Source organism: Struthio camelus, chromosome 24 (assembly GCF_040807025.1).
Source record: "Struthio camelus isolate bStrCam1 chromosome 24, bStrCam1.hap1, whole genome shotgun sequence".
Lineage (NCBI taxonomy): Eukaryota > Metazoa > Chordata > Aves > Struthioniformes > Struthionidae > Struthio > Struthio camelus.
The window spans coordinates 8,374,770-8,398,135 of NC_090965.1; the positions used below are offsets into that span (position 1 = coordinate 8,374,770).

A 23,366-nucleotide genomic window follows, 5' to 3' on the forward strand; every position below is an offset into this window, starting at 1 on the left:
ATCAGGGTCACATCCCACAGACCCAAGTACCGTTTCTCATCTTTAGAGGAAAAGTATTCCAATTCCTGCATCTCTGTAAAACAGAGCAAATGAGGATGCTAGGATAGGGGCACATTCATTTGCCAACCATCCCTCTGACTTCTGCTTTTAGGGCTCCTTGTCACTCTTCCCCTTACCCTGCTTCCCAAGAGTAAGTGAGGCACTGCCTTTCCTCTTTGCTGGGCGAAGGAGATTTGGTCCAGATGTATCAGTGGGGAAGCGCCGCATTTCACAGCTGCTGCTGTTTCTGCTCCTTTGCACGTTACAGGGGACAACAGGCACTCCGGAGCGCATAAACATTGCCCACCTGGCCACAGCCAGAGAGGGTGAATGAAAATGATGCAGTGGCATTTTGACAACAACCCTCTCCTAACCTCTGCACTCTTGGCCTCAGCTTTCATCATCAAAGCACCATGTGTTTTCCTCAGGTTGTCCCAGTATGCTGCACTCACAGCCTGGAAGCCATAAGGAGTCTTCAAAGACTCCTGAAAAGCAGAGCAGACAATAAAACACACTATATTTTTTCTCCTAAGGTGATGATACAATTTGGGGAGTTGTCTCACAGATTGAAGCCTTCTAAGAAGAGGGTGAGAACTGGCCTATAATTATTTTCTAAGCTGAAAGTGCATTCTGCCCTTTTTGCTTTTTATAGTCAAATAAGATTCATTGCTCTGAGGCCGGGGCAGGGAGATAGGCTGGCTCACTCTGCTGACCTCCTCTGCAGGTCATCAGGCTGTCAGGATTTCCCCAGAATTATGGAAAGGGTCACCAAAAGGGCAGGCTACACTATATAAACTAAAATACAAGAACAAACCATTTGGACAACCTCACCCTTGTACCAGCCTGACCCCTTCCCTTTACATTGACTCTGCACAGTATCTGCCAACTGGAATGCTGGAAAACGGTCGAGAGCTTGGCCATTCCTAAGGCGTCAGTGAGAAAGCATCTGCCTGGTCTGCATCCCTCCTGGAGCTGATCAGGAATTCTTCTGTGAAATGACTTTCCAACCACTAAAGCTGTTGTAGCGATTTATCCCCTTTGAGGAAGTGATATTCAAGACCCATTTGTCAGCTAGAGACAGACCTCAGCAAAATTAATAGGGCTTTGCTTTGTTTTAGTTGGACTAAAGACCTGAGCCAAACCATCTAATGCACGCATCTCTGAACTCTGGGAACCTTCCAGGCCAGATCTGAAGTTTGTCTCGCCCTGCCTCCTAGGCTGAGCTACAGCAGTCAGGAGATGAAGACCACTCTGCAGAATTCCTTCTCCTCTAACAGTCCTTCTGAAACCTGCACAACCTCTTAAGCAAGCTCCTTCACTAGCTGGAGTGCTACCACCTCTTCCTCTAGTAATGAATGCCTCGTTTGCACATTTAACACACAAACAACCAATTTTTCCATGCATTCCTGGGAGCAAAGCTGCTGAGAGGCTGTGGGGACAACCTGCCTCAGCAGCCAAGGAACCAAGCTCTTCCCGCAGCAGGCGGGCGCTGGCCTGGAAGACGCAGTTCATTTTGGTGCAGGATGGCTCACGTCAGCACCAATCAAGTGCAGCAGCATATAGTGTTTAACAGCCAGCTCAATAACTTACCTCAGAATTTGACACCAACTGGAATTACCCACAGTTTGATGTGAAGTAATTATGTTTTTGTAATACAAAACAATAACTAGCGCTCCTAGAGTCTTTTGCTGAGGCTTTTTGGAATATTTTAGCTGTAACAAAACTCAAAGCAACTTGCAACACTTTAGTGAGCTGTCTGGCAACCCCCTGCATGCGAGTCCCTGACCGGTCAAACGTCCAGCTGCTGGAAAAATCTTACTATCAACATGTGATCATCTCATCCACACTGCTGTGCAGGCGCCCAGTGAGGAGAGGCTTTGCTAGAGGTAAGGTTGGTTCTGCACTTTCATCCTGAAAATACTCCTATCTCCAGATGGAAAGGAAAAACTCTGTTTACATCTCTGATTTTGTGCAAAAACCTTCCACCAGGTTTGTTGCTTCAAGTGCTTTTAAAGCCAGATAGCTCCCGACAACTGTGGCAGCTGCAAAGCCCAGCGTTTTCCATGGTTTCCCCACCACGAGAGAGGCCAACGCAGAGGTTACCGAACCACAGCAAGGATGAACGCTGTGCCTTTTTAAAGCGTAATCTGCAACACTGAACCTCTTGGTTTTTAGGTGAAAAACAATCTCTTTGCCTCACCCTTTTATTTGGCTGCCTGTCCACAGTACCCGTTTCCCCCTTGAGCAGCCAGGGCGGCTGCCAGCGGTGCTCCAGCACAGCTAACGCGAGCAGCCAGAATCCCTAAGTTTGCAAGTCCTTAGGAGCTGCGTCCCCACTGCCCGCCCACTTCCTCCAAGCTGCTTATTCACCGGGACGGTATTTTACAGGCTTGTTGTCAGCTTTCTGAGAAAGAGTTAAGAGGGCAAAATACAGTATTGTGATTATTGCTTCCTCCAGTCCTGGGACAAGGAAGAGGAGGGGAAGAATGAAACCCAGACCTGAAAAGGCATTTCCCTGATAACAAACATGATTGCATGAATTATGCGCAAAATTTGTTCATATTGTCCAGACTTTGGATATTGTTTATACAACACGTACCGGATGAGCTGCCTCTTCCCCTCCATCTCCCTCCTGGACATCCACATACCAACAAATCTAGGGTAAAAAGCAGCAGAAAAACCCACGGAGAGACACCCAGTGCAAGTCTCATCCTAGCACTTGCTTTTTGGACAGCACAGTGTAGCCACCTGACCAGTGGTCTAGACAGTCTCACTTTTCATTCCTGGCCTCGTCCCAAACCTGCTGAATAGACCTGGGCAAGACATATTACTCTTAGCCTCATTTTTTTCACCTGTGAAATGGGGATAATGCTTTCAAACGTGATGTAATTTAATGTTCAAAGGATGGAAATACTCTGAAATCAAAGGGGAGCTATCAGGCATAAACTACGGTAGTAAAGCATGGGTAAGGCAGCAGTGTAGAGCTCCTCTCCAGCTCTCAGCGCCTTTGTGTTCACAGATTCTTTGGGCAGAGACTGTTCAGCACAGCAAAGCTGTTCTCCCCTAATAACAATGACAAGCGAACGTGGACACGGCTCCTCTGTGACCCGCAACCCAAGAATGCTTAAATGCCCATGTGACACAGCAAGCAGACATTTCCTTAACACTGATGAAACTGTAACCGTCTCCAAGGGAGCCATGGCTCCCTTGGCAGGCCTAAAGCAGGATTCCAGCTGGGGCTCCAGCACGACTCATGCATCCTCCAGCATGGTGTTCATTGCAGCTGGAGACAATTAGCCAACCACCCTAAAAAGACATCCAGCAAAATTCATAATCAACCTAGAATACCTAGGTGGCAGAAAACAGATACCTTTTTCTTTCTCTGTGCTGATTCTTTACACCTGCTGTCTTAGAAACTACAGCTGGCAGCTACTGAGCTTTAAGTAGACTGCTGCAAAATAGCTTCTAAATTATCTTGCATCAATAGAAAAGGTGCTGGGAAGAGGACTTTATTCACATACAGTCACTTAGGACAGAATCCAGGAAGGCAACACCACCATGCATCGGAGCACAGAGCAGAACAGACCCACGTTTTCCTGGTTGCCTTGAAATGTGATACAAAGGGAAGGGAAAATTCATCACTTCTTAAGTTTCATAAACGGTTTATTCAATTTTTGGGAAATCTCAATTTCATCCAAACCTGCATAAACAGGTTTGTATAACAGTAAATCATAAAATTCATGGCTAGAAAGTTGCGAGTGTCTAATCCAGCCTCCTGCTGCAAGAGTAACGTGTAGCTATCATTCCCAAGAGATAGCTGTCTAACTCGTCCTTAAAGACCTCCAAAAATAGAGTCCACAACCTCTCCAGGCGGTCTATGCCAGTATTTCTCTTAGAAAATGCTTTTAATAGTGTCTCACTTGAGTCTTGATGGACTGAGGTTTATACAGCCCCACATCACCTGTGTATCTGAGCATCTTATGATTATGGACGGACTTTATCCCCAGCAAAACAGAATTTAATGGCTAGTGACCTCAGATGCAAGCAGATTAAATGATTTGCCCAAAGCTAGTCAAAAGGTCCCAGTGGCAAAGCTAGGAATTTTATCTCCTGAGCTTCAGCCCAGCCTTCTCTCCCCCAGGTGACTTCCAGCTGCAGTTTATTACAAGAGAATATTACCGTACAGCACGAGGGAAGATCACAGAGCGGCCACCGAACTGGAGGAGAAAAATAAGCCACAGCTTCTCCTGGCCTCACTCCAAGCGCACCACAGGCAAGTGAAGAACCCCCGCTTCAAATTAAATGGGTCCCCAGCCACTCCATTAAACAAAAATCCTGAAACAGAACTCCTTTGGCTGTGCCAGCCCTGTACAGCGAGTGGCGTTCGTTATCCCCAGTACTCCCTACGGCAGCCAGATGTATTTACACAGTAGCCACAGTGCTGTTACCTAAGTAAACCAGGAAATCGTACATTTGTTAAAATTATGTTCCGAAATGCTGAATCCCCAACTGTGCAGCTACAGATTTCACTCAGCCAGTAGCACACTGAAATTAAGAACATGCAACTGCCTGTGTGCACACTCAGACACGTTCTCCCCATTTGGGAGGTGTTTACCAGTTACATGATAATCTCATTCTGGAATGGAATTATCTTTTCCGTTTACGGGCAGTAAGCATCAAGTCAAACCTGCACAAATGAAGGCCATCACTGCTCTTTTTCTTATCACACTGTGAGGGTAGAGGTCACATGGCACCGTACTAGAGGAGGAAGTTTAGGGACGAGAGAAGTAGCGGAACGCGTAAGCGGAGGGGTTCATTGCTATGCGTGACCAGAGCAGTCAGAACTGGGCCGTGCAGAAGGCTCACTCCTGCGTTCCAAATTCCAGCTGCCAGTCAAAATGCTGGGGTTTCCACTGCAGAAGAAATTGTTTTTCAGATGCCACCATCAGATCACAAGAATTTGGGAAGGCAGAATGCAACCAACAAAAAGCCCTTAAATGAACAACAAACCTCAACTAGGTAGGCTGATGGGGGAGAACTCATCTAGCATTAAAGAACACTTCAGAAACCATCAAATAGCATTGCACTGGGTCTGTCTCTTAGTGCAAGTAGATGCTATTAAGTATAATCAACATCAGCTTTATCAGTTCCTTTGCCTCTATAGGCCTACCCTTGAAAGTGCATCACTGAGGTGCTTGATGCATTTTTGAAAGTGCTTTGAGATGCCTAAATCCCAGGCAACGTAAAGCATTTCCATTTCCTTCCCTGTCTGCTGCAGAATACAACAGCCAGCAACCTCTACAGAGCCCACAGCCATTGGGACAGTGGTTGGTCTTTTGCAGGGGCCCAGCAGGTCTCCTGCACTAACGCTCGTTAGCATCCACGAGGCTGATGTGCTGACGGACGGACGCCCCCAGGTTTTGCACTCCGGAGCCCAGAGTCCCACCAGCTCTGCCTCACCATCAGTCGAACATTGTCTCCTCTCCTACAGCATTTGGATGCAAATGTCTACCTGAGAAAGCGTCTCCTTTCCACCCATCTACGCCATGCTCCTCAGCCCTGCTTTTCAATTTCAGAGCTCTGGCAGATCACTGATTAATTCAAGCCTGTTTAATAACCCTTCTGTTTAGATGAAACAAGCTGTCTTGTTTTCTTTATTTTTAACACTGACTCTTGTTTCTTTGGTAAGGATCTTACTGTCATTTAAAAACCATCTCTCTCTCTCCAGCCAAGCTGATAACAGGATGGAGAAAGCATCTGCTTAGGTCCACATCTGACAACAGCCAGAAGTTACAGCACAAGGCAGAAACTAGCTAAAAGGGACTGGGCAGCTTGATGCTGGTTAAGAAGTTCCAAAAGCCTGAACCTGTCCTGCAAATTCATGAATATTTCTCTCCACTTTCTGTGGCAAATCTCGGCGCAGCTCAGCACACAAACACCCAGCAAAGGCCCAGCTCCAGACAGAACGGGTGAGTGGAAAGGAGATAAGGGAACAGGAGTAGAGACAAGCAGAATGAATTGCTGCAGTAGAAACCACCCAGGACTGCCTGGACTCCTCATACAGCTCATCGCTGGGGAGAATCAGCGCTTCTGAACTTCTGCGAGTGGGGGGAGAACGATCTTCAGAAAACCTGAAAGCCGTTACACATCTGTCTTCAAACTCTGCCCCGCACGGTGCCCCCAGCATAGCAATCAATTAGCAATGGTTAGGCAGAGACACAGCCTAGCAGCTGCTTCTGAAACCAAATACAGACCTTGCAACAACGATGGCACCTCTCTCGCACCCCTCGTCCCTCCCCCAGCCTCATTTGCCTTCACCTGCTCTCTCATGGTGTCCTCACACTGGAAGGTCTTTGAAGCCTTGGCTCATTTAGCCAGCATGATAATGGCCTAGCAGAGCCTCTTTCCTTTCTACCCTCTGCCCCGTTTGCTGACTGCGACCCTGAAGTGCTAAGCACAAAAGAATAGTAGACACACAAGAACCCAACTCCCGACGGGAATGAGTTGGAGCCTCTCAGCTGTCTCCTGCCTCTTTGAATTTCAAAGCTGCACTTGTCTGTAGAGCAACTGAGTCATTTCCTTCCTATATCCAGCCTATCGGACTAGATCCAGCAGTGCCCGGAAAACAATAAATCCTTCAAGGACTTGTAAGGCCATATTTCACAGGAATGCAGCAAAGTCTGCCTACTTTGAAAATTCCTAGCACACCCTTTAATTCAACACTCCTCTGTGGAAGCTGCCTTGTTCTGGCCCCGGTCCCATCTGAGAGCACAAGTACCCCCTGTCCCTGCCAGTCCAGTTTTTTAGGGCACTGCAGAAGCCCAAGCACACACCAGCACCCGCAGCCCATACAGAAGGACACCAGCATACACTGCCCTGACCAGACGCATGACTGGGGAGCCGATTTCAACCAAGTGCCGTGGGTTAAAAAAACTACAATGAAATTTCCTTGACCCCATAAAACATCTGGAGATCCAGGAGTGCAATAAGCTGCAGCAGGACTTGATGCAGGACTTCAGTGATATTCTGGCACACTGAAGGAACGTGGCAGTTGCAAAGGACCGTTCGCTCTGGGAAATACAGGAGAGGCAGCCACGCATGAGAAGCTGTGCGGTTTCTCTCCGCAGGACCACTTTCACCTGGGTCAGTGTTGTATTTCCTTTAAAACAAGCACAGACTGTCCTTCCAATTTTTTCCGCGAGGCATTTATGCAAAATTCAGGAGGATTGGTGAGGATAAAAACAAGGCAAAACTCAATGATTTCAGCTATACATGGCTTGAGAGCTTGGTGAACTTCCACTAAAACTATAGGATCAAGATGCTTGGCCTAAAGAAACTCTCTACGCTAGATGTGTTTCCGTGCGGCTCCGAGGAAAACTTGTGGATTTTCTAAGATCACGTCAGTGCTGCTTCCACCATCTTTTTAGAGGTCAGAAGCCAACGCCAACTGACCTACCTTAAGATTCATAACACCATTAGCCAAACTCAAATACGTGAGAAAAACTAAACTACAAGGAAGTTAACTTTATATCCTCTTCAGTAACAAGATGGCTAGTGTAGATAATCTGGCAATGTATGTTGCTTATAATGGGAATTTGCAGAGAATGTAACAGGAATTGTAAGGGATGAACAAATGAGTCAATATTTTGCTTTTCCTTAGGTTTAAATTTGCACTATTTATAAGGGGGGGAAAAAGTGTTAATTTTAAAAGGAGAAGGAAATTAAGCCAAAGTTGTTTGTTTTCCAATTGCTATTTGCAGCTCACATAAAGAACAATGTGAGAGCAGGAGCTAGCCAGGGAAGGCAAGGTTCCCAAATCCCCGTGTTGACAACACTCACGTACCCAGTAAGAACATACTTGCTTCCCACTTCATGGGAACTGTGGGCCGCTTCCTCTCGCGGGCCACCGACTTCAACCTGCTCACCAGGGCAGAGCGTGCACGTACTGGTTTCTCATCACAGGGACACAGCTGTGCTCTCAGAAGGTTTGCAATAAGCATTATTATGTAAGCTTCTAGATATTCAGTAGCTTTGGAAAAAAAAAATAGTAGTCCAAGAGTGGATGTTGAATAAAATAAAGTATTTTTAACATGAACATCAGAAATCACCTGCATATCTCAGCCACAATTGTTATGGCAAAAGATCAATCTCTACAAACTTTTGAGCTCAAACGTCTCTTAAAAAATGGTTTTGAAACTTCAGAAACACTTTAGTGTTTTCTAAATCAGTATTGACACTGACTCTACATGGCACAACTTTGGGCTGCTCAGCCCAGAAAATTTTAAAAGCAGCTAACTCTTTTAATTTGACTATCAAAATCACTACTCCTCTTAAAAGTAAAATAGGTCTCCTTTGCCAAGAACAGAATTGACATACAAGTCATTTCATATGAATCCGCAAAGAAATGGATGGTAAGAAAATTCATATTGCAGAATTCACGCTCAGAAGTGATTTCCATCTGCAAAATCAGTCCGATCCCGCCCAGTTTTTTACTCCTGAAGTTAAGCCTTCCAGGGACCCAATACCCTGAGCATGTTTCCTTTTTTTAAAAGGAGTTATACAACATGCTTGGAAGCCCTTAAAGGAGAGGAACAAAAGCAGAGGCTCTGAGAATTAGTTCTAGCACTTCTCAGCTCAGCCCAAGACAATTTGTGACCACTTCCAAGTCAGAAAATTTATTTGGTGGAACTGATGTAACAGATTTGCCCCTGTCACACAATTTACGCCTTGAAAAGCCAAGTTATGCAAGTACTTATATCAGCGCCTTATTATATAGCCGTGGACAAGCGGAGGGGCTCCTACCTCTTTCTTCCCGTGAACTCTGGAGCGCTTGTTCCTGTTCCCTGGTTGCTATGAGATTTTAAAGACCGCCTAAACCTGTTACCACCAAATGGGCCTTTAACACAATTCCTGCTCCATTAGGCTCTTCGTCTGCCAGTCTCGCCAAACGCAAGGCAGCTCACTGATCAAAGAAGGGCCCATCACTGCTCCCGCAATTAACTCCTTGCTAACTGCAAAGGAAACTTCAGAACAACTTGTTGGAAAGAAATAGTCCGTGGTGAAGCTTTTGTTGCTGTATCCTATCTCAGCCAAACAGATTACTTGCAAATGTCCTTCATCTGGCCCTTCCAACTTCTGTAAGACAACAGATGATACCTCCGTAATGTTAAACTGATATAGTGGTCAGAAAGACAGATGGGCCCACAACAAAGGCCAGAATTTAACAGATTCAAGAGCAAACACGAAAATGTTTTTCATTCCAAAGTGGATATTAGGAAGATCTTACTCCCAATTTACTTATTCCAGATTTTGAGAACTTATTTCCCATGCAAATATGCATTAGCACAGATAAAGTTTGTATCTGTGTACATTAACTAACCAACGCTTTCATTCGTCCATCTGAATGCTGTTAAGATAGGTGACCATACCACCCACACAATCACTTCTTGTCAGAAACCAAGATGACTCGGACACTTGCAGCATTCACAGCTGTGCCGAGATGTCCCCTGAATCACACACGTTATTTGGGGGTCTCCCAGTGGTAACAGTTCAGTAACCGAAGTAAAAATCTGGATCTAGGTTTTGATGCTGGGACTTCACTACGCTACGAAGTCATACTGTGACAACGCTCCAGGACCGCAACCGCGGTAGGCTTCTCTCAAGTACCCGGGAGAGCAGGAACTCCCATTTTCTAGCTTAAGTTCCGATTTAAAACCTGCAAAATGGCAAGTCTTCAGGGTAAGACTAACTTAGCTGGTTACAAAACATATTGACATGCTCCCTTTTCTGCCCCTGCCCCACCTCTTCGCACTTCCACTAAAATGAAGAGGAAATTCTCAAGTGTTTTTTTTTCTAAATAAAATAACAGGCTGTGACATAAACCAGCAAAGGCAGGAAATATGATCATGAGGGCAGTGCTCCATCCTCCACTCCTGTCATTGCGACTTTTTGGGTACTTGGCAAATGAATGAGTAAAGGAGACAGCCTGCATGTTTTATGGAGTTGAACTGTAACATCCCTGTTAAGCAGCCAACTTACCATTTTTCTGCTCTGACATCAATAAATCTACTCAGCCACAGGGAACAAAGATCTTAATATGAACTGGCTACACAGGAATTCCTCCTATCTGGCTACCTTGACAAGCAACCAGCATGCCGTAGTTTGTGGTACTTACTGCTGCTTTTGCAGTATTCTCAAAGAGGAGGAAAAATCTTGCACTTCAATGACATGACTTGGGAAATTTTAATAATGATAGCGATGCACACAATTTCATTACAGCACTTGCTTTTCTTAAAGCTCATTCCTATAACCACTAGAATCTCAGCCTTCCACCCTTGGAGGAAAAAAATGGTCACTTTAGGTTATGAAGAAACTCTTGATATGACAAACTGAAAGCCCAGAAATCAGGAAGCCAAAAAAAAAAAAAAAAAGAATTCAAAGCCTCTCTGTTTTAAGTATTATAAATTACCTCAAAATCTTGGAGCTCAAACTCATTTTCTGAATGCTTACAATTGACAGTTCTGCTTAGACAACAGAACGGGTGACCTACGTTCAGGATCAGAGTCCTATAAACTAAAATTTGATTCTGACTCCTCATACGTTTGCACCCGTTATTTCAAGGTTAACGAACTAGTCAGCCTGCTGTAAGCACAAACACTGAGACAACTTCCCCCGTACCTCCATACGTCTCCGGGTTTCTGCTGTTCTCCTGACAGACTCCCAGCAGTAGGGCATTGGGTGATGCTGAGCCTCACCACGGGAGCCCCAGGCACCGCACGCAGGCTTTCCTCCCCAACCCGACGCGCGCCCCGGCGCGCGCGAGCGAGTCCTAGCTTCCTCTCAGCAGCGGTGTGAAACACTGCTGCAAAGCAACAACTACTCGTAGATGTCTCTAGGAGGCATCTAAACTCACCGAGCCTGGAAATAACATGAGTAACTCGCTCCAAGCTGAGTCAGGGTCTGACAGAGGCTCCTGGACCAGCCGAGGTGGATCAGCTTCCTTCCCAGCCCCGCACGCTGCGCCCGAGAGCTTTCCTGTTTTCCCTAACGTTGCTCAGCTTCCTGAGCCAAGGTAAAGGGCGTTCGGCGCTCCAGAGCCCGACGCGACCTGTCGCTGCTGACGGGCGAATTTTAACTGCTGTTTTTCAGCCAGCCAAGAGCTGAAAGTAAAACAAGCAGTTTCCTTTAACCTGCCCTGGCACGTACAGAGAGCGGCCCCTCCGAGAGCAGCCTCCACGCAGCCACCTCCTCACGAGGAAAAAGCAAAGCCCCTCTCCAAACGGGCTACGACGTGCAGCCCAGCTGCCGAGCCCCAGCCGGCGGGAGACGACCGCCGAGAAGGGGCCGAGGCCGGACACGGGCTCAGCCCCTTCCTGCCTGCGCCGGGCGCTCCTGAACCGTCTACCGCTAACACGGATCTTTTTTTTTTTTTGGGTTGCTGCTGCAACGTTTCCACGGAAAGGCTTCTGCTAGTATGAAAACATCACAAAGCAGCACCTCCCCTCGCTCCCAAGCGGCGTCAGGAGCGGCCCGAGCTGCAGGCGCAGAGGCGGCGCGGCGTGCAGAGTGGCCGCGAGAGCCGGCGCGGGCCCTCAGCTAGCGCCCGCGAAGGAGACCTTCCTTCCCCTTTCGCTTCCCGCTTCGAGGCGGCGTTTCGGAGCGGCCCCCCCCGCGCGGTCCCGGGTCACCGATTGCTCCGTCAACGAGCAACAAGAAAGGAGCAGCAGCAGGAGGGCGAGGTGAGAGGTCGGCGCAATATTTACTCAGACGGCACCTTTCACTTTTATGAAGCAGAGAAGTCGCTTCAAAGCGGGAAGAGGGCGGCCAGAGACATCCTGCTCTGCCTGGGAAGCGGCCGCGGCGCTACGCCGGGGTCGCCGGCGGACGGACGCCCGCCGGCCGAGGGACCTCGCTGCAGACGAGAACCGAAGCAGAAGCGCGTGAGCTGCGCGGCGGGACAACCCGCGCCGGCGGCGGTGCCCTTCCCACCCGCCGGCCGCTCTGCCTTTTAGGACGGTCTCCACTTTGTCGTTAAAAAAACCACGACTCTGATGCCTTTCGTCTCCTGCTCTCAATGCAATTTTGGCCCAGGCAAAGCAGGATTAAGTTTTCGTAACGCGATAAGTTTATCTCGCTTTTCCTTCCAACCCCCCCCAGCTCCCAGGTCAGGTTCACCCAGAGAAGCGGAGACCGCAGCGAGAAGCCCGAGACGGCATCTATCACACCAAAACACGGGAGGGCACCGCTTCCCCCGCACCCTGCCTCCGGCCACCCCCCGCCGCACAGGCGCCCAAGTCCGGCCGAAAACAGCTCTCGGGCCCTCTGAAACGCGCAGGGGGTTTCTAGATCAGACTGGAGAGCCAGCAGAGAGCGCACGGCCGATGCGCTGCCGCCCTTGCGTTTTCTCGGGCAAGTCCCGCTAGAGCGGCCGTGCCCCGCCTGGGACCCTCTCCCTGCCCGCGCCGGGACCGCAGCGGGCAGAGACCCTCGCAAGCCGCGCTGGGGGAGCCCAACTTCACGTCCCTCTCCTGGGCAGCGGAGCGGGGGCAGCCAGCCTGCCTCGGCCAGGGATTTCCGAAAAGCAGTAAAATCATGCCGCCGTTTCCAGTGACCAGCTGGGCCCAGCGCCCCGATGGGTCACACCTGCAGCCGCTGCTAGCCACGTAAGGCCCGCTGTCCCCCTCCAAGGGACCAGTGGCTCTAACACAAACCAGCGGCCGCGCTTCAGCGCAGCTTTGCCAGGAGCTGTTTTTATTTTCATTCGTGCGTGGAGGCTGCCGGTTTGGCTCCTCCAGCCTGATCCGGAGGATCCCCTCTAGTGGGACGAGGAGGTATTTCAAGCTCGCATCCCACTCGCTCCCGTCTTCTCCCTGCCCGGACCCCGTCGCTCGGCCGCGGGCCGCAGAGGGGAGCGCGCTGCCGGGCTGGCTCAGGAACCGCTAGTCCCGTCTGGCCAGAGCCATCGGGGACGAGCCTACGCCGGCCCGGAGAAGCAGGCGCCGGGGCTGGCGAGGAAGCGCAGGCAGGGAGGGCGGACCAGGCAGGGGACAAGGGAGGAAGAACAGAGCGCACGCTGCCGGCGAACCACCCTCCCGACAGCAAGGCGGGGACGACTTCTCGGACAGTCCGAAACCTCCGCCTTCGATCGTAACCTGCAGGTCGGACCGCAGGCTTCTGCGGCCAGCCTGACGGCCGGCCGCGGGACGGCCCGTCCGGCAGCCTCGCTACCAGCTCAGCCCAGCGGCACGCTCGGGGACGGCATCCGAGCCGCCTGCCCCTTCGCTGGGTGCGCCAAAAGCTCTCCGGCCATCTCCCTCGCTGGCACTAAAAACGCACCAGTAAATACATTTATATAATTCAACTGCAGAGAAAGAATGTGAACATCAAGCCCCCTAAGGCAGCAGCCTCTGCCTCCCAAGAACAATACACTGCCCTGAATTCTCCTTTTGTTCACCCTTCTTTTCATCCTCCAGGCTCCCTGAACCACTCTGCACAGACAAAGAACTTGCGGCCTCCTCAGACCGAAACGCCTGAAAGTCTTGCACAGCCGAGCTCTGCTCTCGCAAGGCGGGAAGCAGCCTTGAACGCCAAGGCAGGAGGTGCGGGCATCCGAGGGGGGCAGTGAATTAGCGGCTGTAAATAGGTCACATACAGGATGCTCTCGGTGGTAATCATAAAGGCGCGGAGTGTCAGCCGGGAGGGTTTGTGGCTAAGCCCCAAGAAAAACTCGACGGTACCTTTTCCCCCTCCGCTCCCTCTTGCCCTCCCCTTGCTCGTGTTTGTGGTGGCCCTCCTAGCCAAGCTGGTTAAGAGATTAACACTCTAAAAACCACATTTACTCTAATTAGCCATGAAATCTTTGTAACTAAGTGAAAAAATGTTTCCCTTGAGGGATTTTTGTCCATTCATCACTGTTTGAATTGCTGGGGAAAGGGAGAGAAGAAAAAAAGCAGAAGAGAAGTGTGGGGGGGAGGGTTACGGAGGGAAAAACCCTCAGATCTAATGAATTAGCAGCAGAAGGCCCTAGGGGAGCAGCGGGCTCCCACGAAACCCGGGCACCTCCACGGGGGCTCGTCACCGGCTCCCCAAACGGACCCTTCTGCATTACGTCCGGTTAGCAGACTGCAAGACGAGGCTCCGGTCCCGCTCCGCGCCGGGCGGCTCGGCGAGGGTCTCCCCTGCCCCAGCGCCCCGGAGACAGCTGGGGCAGGACGGCTCCGCGAGCGACCGAGCCGGGCCCGACGCCTTACCGTCCCGGGCAACGCGCTTGGGAGGGGGTCAGGTGGGAGCGGGGAGAGAATCTTGCCACAACTTAGACCCATAAATATTTCATATCGCCGGAATAAGAACGATTATATTCCTGCCAGCGCTTTTCTTGTGTATTTTAAATGTGTCACCGCCTTCCACTTTCTCCCCCGTTTGTGTTTCTTGTAACATGCGCATGAAATAAAGATTAGCTGAATAATCAGGAGTGTTTAGAAATGTGAAGGGGCCTGTCTCAGGAGCGTTGCACGCTAAGGTTCATCTTTTTTTTCTTTTTAAGGATGCCAAATTGGGGGGGGGGCACACTATTTTCACCCCCCGTAAGCAACGGGGACTGGAGCGGGAGGGCCTGTGCGGTGCCCGCGCGCAGGGGGAGGTGAGCAGAGAGCACCCGTCCCCATCAGCGGCGACAGCCTCAAAAGCGCGTGGAGGAGGGGGCACACTCCTCCCCATTGCATATTTATTGTTCAAACTGCAGAGGGGCCAATTAAAACGGCTTGATCACTGCCGCGTTCAAACAGACGCGTATGCGCTCAGAGGAACAGGATGAGAGAAGCAGGTGTACGTTTTCCTGTTGCAGCACAGTTCAGCTCGCTCCGCCGAGAGCCACCAAAACAGCCTCAGCTGAACAAAGGTACTGCCGAGCTGCAACCCAGCTCCCTACGGGAAGCATCACGCCGGCACCAAATAGCAAGCATGGTTTTCCTCCTTAAACCTTCTTTTGCCACATATCCCAGGCAATTTGCAGGCATTTCTTTTTGCTTTCCCGCTCAGTTCTTCACGCAAGTTGCCTACTGCGTGCGACAGTCTGTGCTTGTATCTGCTCCAGCTTTTGGGCTATTCTTTTGAGACATGCCCTGGAGCCTCAGGTCTAGCTGCAACCTAAGTTCCCAAAGTAAGTTCTGGAAAGCCTCGTAGCAGTAGTTAAATCGGAGATCTCGGGGAGATACTGCAAGTCACATGTTTCCCCCAGACACCACAGGGTCTGCACAGTAACCGCTCCAAATGCCATTTCCATTTAGCTGCTTTGCAAGCCAATTTGTCACATACTAATGCAATTTGCTGAAGAGAGTTAAAGAGCACAGGGCAGTTGCAGTCACCTCTTTTCTAGGCTCCCATATTCAGCCTGGATCTTTGTTTTCTCTTTCGCATCAAACTGAAATCTGGGAAGTTCCCATCTGCTAAGGGGCAGGGGAAAGCTCAGGGTTAACACGGAGAGCAAGACAGCGCGTGATAAGAGCGCAGGGAAAAGCTGGTTCTATCATATCAGTAGATTACGTGCAGATCTTCAGCAGCATCTGTTACCTGCTTCCACCACGCAAACTTTGTTATAAGCCGGGGGGAAACTCCACAATTAATTACATCAAATAACACTATAAAGACAATGAAGACTAAATGAGGTTACTTTATCTTCTTCCAACAAGCACAGAGATGGTTCGAAAAAATTGAGTAAGGTGACTGTTTTGCTATACGGGTCATTTACAACAGCAGTTGTGCATTCATGCTACTCATTGCTTGCGCCAAGTTTCCTCAATCAAAGCTATTTTATCTGGTTCCCTACACCAACTCAATATATTGCCTTTCAGTCTCGAGGCCTCTCAAACTGACAACAAATGGCAAAAAGACTGCAACAAAGAAAAACAAATCACTTTTTAAAGGGTCTAACACCTCAGTGTCTAAGGAAAAAAAAAAAAAAAAAAAGAGATAAACATCTGTTCTGAAGACCGCACAGATTTCTTCTGAGGCATCAGTCTTTCAGTTGTAGGAAGTAGGTCATTTGATTTAACTTTTAGAGACGTTGTATCAATGAAGCCATGCAGTGAAGGACAGCCAGGACCGTCTCCCTCAAGTCAGCCGAGATCTATTTAACAGATTCAAACCACCAGTGAAGCATCAAGTGCTCAGCAAATCAAGGGGAAACCCTGTGAGCAATAGGTTTTTGTGTCATGGTACTCTGCTCACTTCACATTCTCTCACCTCTGAGCCAGTATCTTGAACTGCAGGTCACAGAAGTACAGCTTTTTCTTTTATCGCTTGCTATTCACCTCACTTAGTACTAACCTATTGACTTTCTGATACCCCCTAGAACACAGATTAATTGAACATCATTCACTTCACCTCCAGGAACGTGGAAGTATCGGCTATAGCTCGAACGCAGACAAAGCCTGTAACGCTTGACCATGCCAGGTTAAACCGAGGTCATGAACCGAGAGGACAATGTGGCACTTGGAGTCGTCACACAGAGCAGCCTCTCCTGCGATCAACGCGCACGCACACCGCATCCGCACAGCCACCAGCCGGGAAGACTTGGACCGTCGCACACAAGTTCGGATTTCCCTGAGGGGAGCAAAGGCTGGTTTGCCCTCCCTCCCCTTTCATAGAGGGTCTTGCAAGGTTTAGGGAAAGTTTCGGGGGGGGTTCTGAAGGTGCAGGAGCGCTTTCAAAAAAGTCTCTCCCTGTCAACGGCAACTTTTACAGAAAGCAATTCTTTTATTCCAAAGCCTTGCCTGCTCCAGACCACGGCAACGAATGAAGACGCAGATTTAAGAAGGGAAGAACCCACACAGACATCTATATATTTGGATGCACATAAAACAGAAGCGGGGGCGGGAGGGAGGGAACGCGGAACGAGGGACTTTAAAGGGATTTCTTCCCCCCCTTCTGCAACAAGCATCAGGCAACACCTCTGGATGCTGCCGGCAGGCAGGCAGAGCCGCTTCCAGCGGCGCAGGTCCCCCCGCGCGCGGGGTCTGGGCAGGCAGACGCAGCCCCGCCGGCGGGGCCACGGGGGGGGCTGCAGCCCTGGCCGCCGCGCGCCCACTCACCCACCCACCCACGCACAGCCCCGAGCCCGGGGAAGGGGGGCAGCTCCGGCTGGCCGGGCCCGCGGGGATGCCCGGGGAGGAGGAGGAGGAGGCGGCGGCGCAAGCCCCTCGCTCAATCGCTCACTCACCAGACCTGGCCGCTCCGGTGCCGCCGGCTCCGCGGCTGGCGGCGGGCTGATCCGCGCGGCCCCGACACCGCCGACATCCGCCCGCTACTTCTCCGCCTCCCCCGGCGCGGCGCGGCGCGGCTCAGCCCCGGCAGCCGCTCATGCCCCCTCCGCCCTCCCCGCCGGCCCCCGGCATCCGCGGGCTGCGCTGCGCTGCGCCGCCGCCGCGCCGCGCTCCGCCCCGCTCCGCCCCCCCCCCCCCCCCCGCCGCCGCCGCCGCCCCCCCCGGCCCCGCTCTGCCCTCAGACAAAGCCCGGCCGCGCGTTGCTGCCGCGGCCGCCCCGGGGCTGCGCTCGAGCCGCTGCTGGACCTCGAGCCTCCGCCGCGCCCCCCCCACCCCGTGCCTCAGTTTCCCCGCTTACGAAGAGGCGTTAGCTCGACAGCTAAGGTTTCCCCTCCCCCCCCCCCGCACAGAGCCCCCTCAGCCCCTAACGCAGCAGGCACCGCGTCGCAGCGCCCCGAGGCCCCCGCTCCCGAGCCCCCTGCGTCGGGGGTCCCCGCCGACACCGCCCGCCCTGCAGGCGCTTTGCCAACAGCCCGGCCTCCGCCGCCCGGCCGGCGGAAGCGCTGGGAGGAAAGGGGGAACAGCCGGGAGGGAGCGCTCGGTCGGTCGCGCGGAGCGAGCCGCACGCTATCCCCCCCCCGCCCCGGACCCACGCCGGTTACCTGCACTCGGCCTCCACGCAGGAGTTTTAGCTGCGAGCGCTGGCCTGGAGAACGCGCCCGCGCACTGCAATGCAGCACCAGGGCAGATTCCCACGCGGGCGCCGAGCGGCCCCGGCCCCGGCCGGCAGCCGGTAACGCCGCGGACGCCGCCAGCGTTTGGCGTTTCTTGCCATCGCGACTTTTTTTTTTTTTTTTTTAAAACCCACAACTTACTGGAATAACTGTGGGAGAAAATAACAACCATCAACCTGGGGCGCTGCGCGAAGCAGCCGGGCGGCAGCTTCAGCCCGGCGGGGCTCCCGGGGCGGGTACGCGGCCGCTGCCCGCTGCTCCGGCCCGGCCCGGCCCGGCCCGGCCCGGCCCGGCTCGGCTTTGCTGCCAGCCGGGCCGGACCCCAGGACCGCGGCTCTCATAGCCGCGCCGCGGCGGGGCCGGGGCATCTCCCACAGGTGCAGGCTCTCAGCTACAGGTGAAAGCCAAAATCGGACTGTTGAGGCCGGGGAGCCACTTTTCTCTCGTTTTGATCTCGGGCTGCCTGCTCCAACCGCCGAGCACCTGCGGCAGCTCCCCGGCGGGGGCTCTCCAAGTGCCCTCTGGCGGTAGGTCGCTCTGCAGGGACCGCCAGAAAGGAGGAAAGCCACCTCTTTCTGTGCCCCTCTTCCAGGCGAAGCAAAGGGGTGAGAGGCCCATGCGCGTGTCAGAAAGAAGAGCTTTTTCTCCCCTTGCCCGCAGGAGCGGTTCGGGGGGACGGCAGGGGAGGCGACGTGAGCGACGCTGGGTTCGCGGTTTGCCGGGGCCCGCGTACCTGGACGCGCATGGAGTTCCCCAGTCTCTGTGCCCTCCAAGAGCGGTTACGCGCCCACTTGTGCGGCTCCATCTCCTGCGGTTTCCTTTCAAAGGGATTTCCCCCTCTTGGGAGGGCTGTAAACTAAAACCTGCCCCTTCCCCCCTGGGAAAAACCACGCGTTGGATTGTGTTTCTCCCATCTCCCCCCATCCTGGTCCTGTTTGCCGTTCTTCAGAGACGGATTTACTTTTCAGACGCTGCCTGTATAACTTTCAGCGGAGCGTGGGCATACCTGCCTGTATGTCACAGCCAATAGCCCAGGCCCATTCCCACGCAAAGGGTCCCCTGACTTCGCTGGAAGCCCTGGGGCAGGATATGTTGACATCCTGAAAAGATACATAGGATGCAGCTGTTTAGCTCAGGAGAGGGAACAGAAGACACTCAGTGGATGGCAGCATTCATTCCCTAGCAAGCGTTCCCCTTTCACTGTTCTGTCCCTAATACACTTACTGTGTCATACGTTCACAGTGAACGGCACTAAATCCTATTACAAATACCATCCTTGGTTAAGCACGCATCCCACTAATGCAATTTCTCCTTTTGCAGAAGGCCATACAAGGCAGATCAGTGTCTCAACAACCATTTCTCTCCTCTTTGCAGGACCATCTGCATCCTGCCTTCTGTTTATTATTTATTGATGGTCAATTATGTTCCTGTATAGAGTCTGTCTCCAGCTAATTACAGGGTTGCCTGGCTAGGGGAGCAGCCCCAAGACTTGCAGAGCAGCTCACGCTCAGTGCCGAGGAATGGAGGTCTGTTCCCAGGTGTGGGGAGCAAACAAAACAGGTGGCGATTCACCTGGGTTTGTTCAGGTGATGGATGTGCTTCTTGCCTAGTGAGTTGTCTGTGCGCTCTAAATATTGTTTAAACAATCCTTCTGTGGATATTTGTTTCCATGTTTTCATGCAACTGGTGATAGGCCTAAGGAATCGAAGTCGGGACCCGTAACAGATGAAAGAACTTGCCTCTAATCAAATACATATGGTAGCAAATACATGTAGTAACAAGTTAAGCAAATTTAGGCCGATGTGCATGCACATAAGCATGCAACCCTGTGTGCACGCAACCCTGTGTGCACACAACCTCTGCCCACGTGCACACATGCACACACAGCGTCACCGCACAGACACACAGCCTTAACAGCCAGCAGTGCAGACGCTAGTTCACGCCTGACAATCCCCACTGCTTCACGCCTCTGAGCTCCTGACGCTGGCTGCGTGTGACAGCGAGGGCCCTAGGACGGACGCGGATGCAGCAGTGCGCAGTCCTGCAGCCCGGCGGCCGCGGGAGCGAGGCGCGCCGCTGCTGCGGGCTCAGGGCCACGCGCCTCTCAAGCCGCCGACGCACCCACGGCTTCACGGAAGAAACGTCAGCCGGCACCCGCGTCCCCGCAGAGATGCTGAGGTTGCTGCTCGCGTTCCCTTGCTTAGACCCGAGTTTTACATCTTACCGCGTCGAGGGCAGGGGCAGACGTCTCCCCCCAGGCACGGGGCAGGGAAGGAAGCACGTTCCAGGGGGGCTTCCCATGCCCCCGACCAAAGATCTGTGGCCACTGCTCCAGCCAGGACGTGGACACAAAAGGGGGCCATCTCCACTTTGGAGCCACGCTGTATCAGATCGGTTTGGGCTGGAGCAGGGAATTCCACCTAGGAATATGCCACAGCGCCCGGAGGGGAGGATTCGGGGGCCACAGCCCCAAGTGTTGTTTGTGTTGCTTCTTTGAGCGTATCACCAGTCTGCCGTAGGACGGGGGATGGTTAAATGTGCTCTCTGCCTATGGCACACACTAAAACTCTGGGACTCGTTGCCACAGGCTATGGCAGACAGCAGAAGCAACATGGGTTCAAAGCAGGGTAAGACAAACCAGTGGGAAAAAAAGTTCATCAACAGCTACCAAACATGACACCTAGATACCACCCCTGGCTCAGGAAGTCTCTACATCACTGTCTGCTGGAAGCTAGGAAGATATTCTGGGAAAGACTCGCTGCAGGGCCGCCCCACTCCTTTTGCACTGTCTCTACTCTAAGCCACGCTCTGGAGCAACCGAGGGGCTACACAGCCACAACGAGCCTTTCAGCGCTTCCAGCCCTCAGCGTCTCACATGCCCCCGAACTCCTGGAAAACGCGGCTTTACCCGCTTCCTCTTGCGGCTCGCCAGGTGTCTGCAGAGGCATGCAGCAGCAGACGCCGGTATTTTCTCTGTATTTGCCGTTCCAAGGATAACGAAATGGATTCTGCTCTTCACTAATTTCCAAAGCAGGAAAATCTGCTTTTTTCCTTCCATGTGTCCATTTAGGACACGTCTCTGAGTTCAGGAAAACACAAGCCAGGCCTCTGGTCCGCAGCTGATGCTGATTTAAAACGGCTGCTAAAATCGTGCGAAGAGAAGCGCACGCCATCTATAGGCACCGGGTACCCGGCCGCGCTCGCTCCCGCCAAGTTTCCGTCAATAACGCAGACGCCAGCTCCTGACAGCTTTTAGTTACTAGCATCATAGCTATCCATGCAATATTCAGCAGAGCTAATAATTATTCAACACTAATCACTACAATAGAAGAATCATAGGCAGTTATTTAGAAATGATTGTTTCCACTCAGTTATTACCTATGACAGTGAAAGGAAATATCAAATAGTCAAGCCCACATGTATATGGGAAGCTGAGTGAAAGATCAATGGGAATTTAACCAGCATTTTATGCTATTCTTCCCCTTTCGAAGCACCTTGTCAAGTAATTTTTTTTCTCTCTCTCTCTCCTGTTCATAATATCTTCTTGGAAAACTGAAAGGATTTTTCTTTTCCTAACCCACTTTATCCTTTCTCCTCCTAACATTTTCTCATAAATGTGAGCTTTGGTGCCTGCTTCTGTATCTCCTGATCTGAACAGAGTTGATATTAAGACAGAAGGGTTTCCTCTTTTTAATACAAACTATGTATTCAGAAAGTCCAAAGACAGGAGAACAGGAAGTCTCCAAATCTTGAGTTATAGGGTGTCTTGTTACTGTCAAAAACACAATTGCCAACAACTTATGCGCTGAGAGTATATCAGAAATTCAAGGTGCAGCTAATATGCCATTTTTAGTCAGCTTCCTACAGCTAAAAATTGTCGCATCTGCAGAAAGGGATTTTACAGGAAAAGGCACAAATCCTGCAAAACACTAGTAGTATTTATTTACTTAGCTATTGCAAAAGAATAAAACATGAAACCGTTGTCACATTGGTCTATCCCCAGGAGTCCAGAGATGCAACTGAACTCCCCTTTGCCTCGGACCTGCCTCGGCCCTTGTCGCGATCACTGCAGGTTTACTCCAGCGCTACCCGGTGTCTTTGTCACTCTGCAATTTGAGGAAATTCAATCAGAGCAGCTTTTATTTTGGCTGAATCTCGAAGAGAAGATTCTGCATGCCAAACTTCCCTGCAATCACACCCGTGTCTTCTGCATCTCTGACCCCCTAAACAGCTCAGTAATGTGACCACTTACGGTCTTCACGACACGCAGATCCCCGTTTTTTTCATAAACGTTCTGTTGCATTCTTGTATTTCACGTTGCTGGGGCTGCACGTGTCTCTTCAAGTGTGCCAAATAGTCCAAAGAAAGGGCCCCTGACCAATTCACGGTGACAAGAAATTTCCAGAAATGGTGCGCCTTGTCAGTCCTGCCTAGGCATTGCAAAGCAAGCCTTAAGCAGGAGACATCATGAATCTCAAAGCACTTGTGACCACATTGCCCAGCCTAGATGTTGACCCCCGGAATCAACCTCCTCTTCAGGCACCGTCATGTCTTTTAGCCCCATAGCAGCCCCACAAGCTGCTGAGATGACCCTGAAGGCACAGAGAGGTCCTGCTCAGGCAGTGGGTGCTGCAGGGTCCCTGGAAGAGCTCAGCCAGGCGACTTGCTGAGCAAGACCAGCCACAGCCACCCGACAGGCTGTGACTGATCGCAGCGAGCTCTTCCAGGCCACCGAGCCACTTATCGACCATCTCGCTAAGGAGCCTCCACGCAGCCCTTGACATGAAACAGGAGCCCGGCGTTCCTCCAGCCTGTCATGTCAAGAATTTACAGCTTAATGATTTCCTAAGGGCCAAATCCTGTTCTGACACGAGCGCGCCTGCTTTGCTGTCAATCAAAGGCAAGTTCTTGAGCAAGGCAAGAACATTTTCCTGGTCGTGGCTGTCCTTCAGTGTGTCATGAACTACACGCCAACACTAACACATATCTGGAGAAACAGCGTTGCACCTGCGTGTCGGGATTGGTGCAGCAGCACTAACACGGGAAGTGCATTTCAAACGGCCCCTCTTCTTCCATGGCTCTGGCCTTGGTTTGCCACCGGAAACCAGGGAATATCTTGGTCAGGCTTCGACTTGCTTGTGCTCATGGGGTGAAGCCAACGCACCAAAAAAGTGCATTTTTCCATCATTAGGTCAGCTACATTATTAATTATCTACTAGCACCTCAGTTACAAACAAGCCTACCATGCTTGAGGCTGCCTTCAAAGATTCACGGTCTAGGTTTATTCCAGCGACAGGGAGAGGCTCAAAGGGAAGGCAGCTGCGCTGCACTGAGC

The 23,366-nt window shown here is 51.5% G+C and overlaps 1 protein-coding gene across 2 annotated transcripts in view; it reads right to left on the bottom strand.

Moving 5' to 3' along the window:
* Positions 1-17,411, bottom strand: part of PLXNA2 (plexin A2) — a 189,990-nt gene extending 172,579 nt beyond the window's left edge. Inside the window, exon 1 of one of the 2 annotated variants that reach the window (XM_068918140.1) lies at positions 17,255-17,411. The gene's annotated coding sequence lies outside the window, so the exon portion shown is untranslated. Of the gene's footprint in view, positions 1-10,951; positions 11,353-17,254 lie in introns of those variants that run through there. The other variant, XM_068918141.1, reaches the window with a different exon arrangement.
* Positions 17,412-23,366: the final 5,955 nt, after the last annotated feature.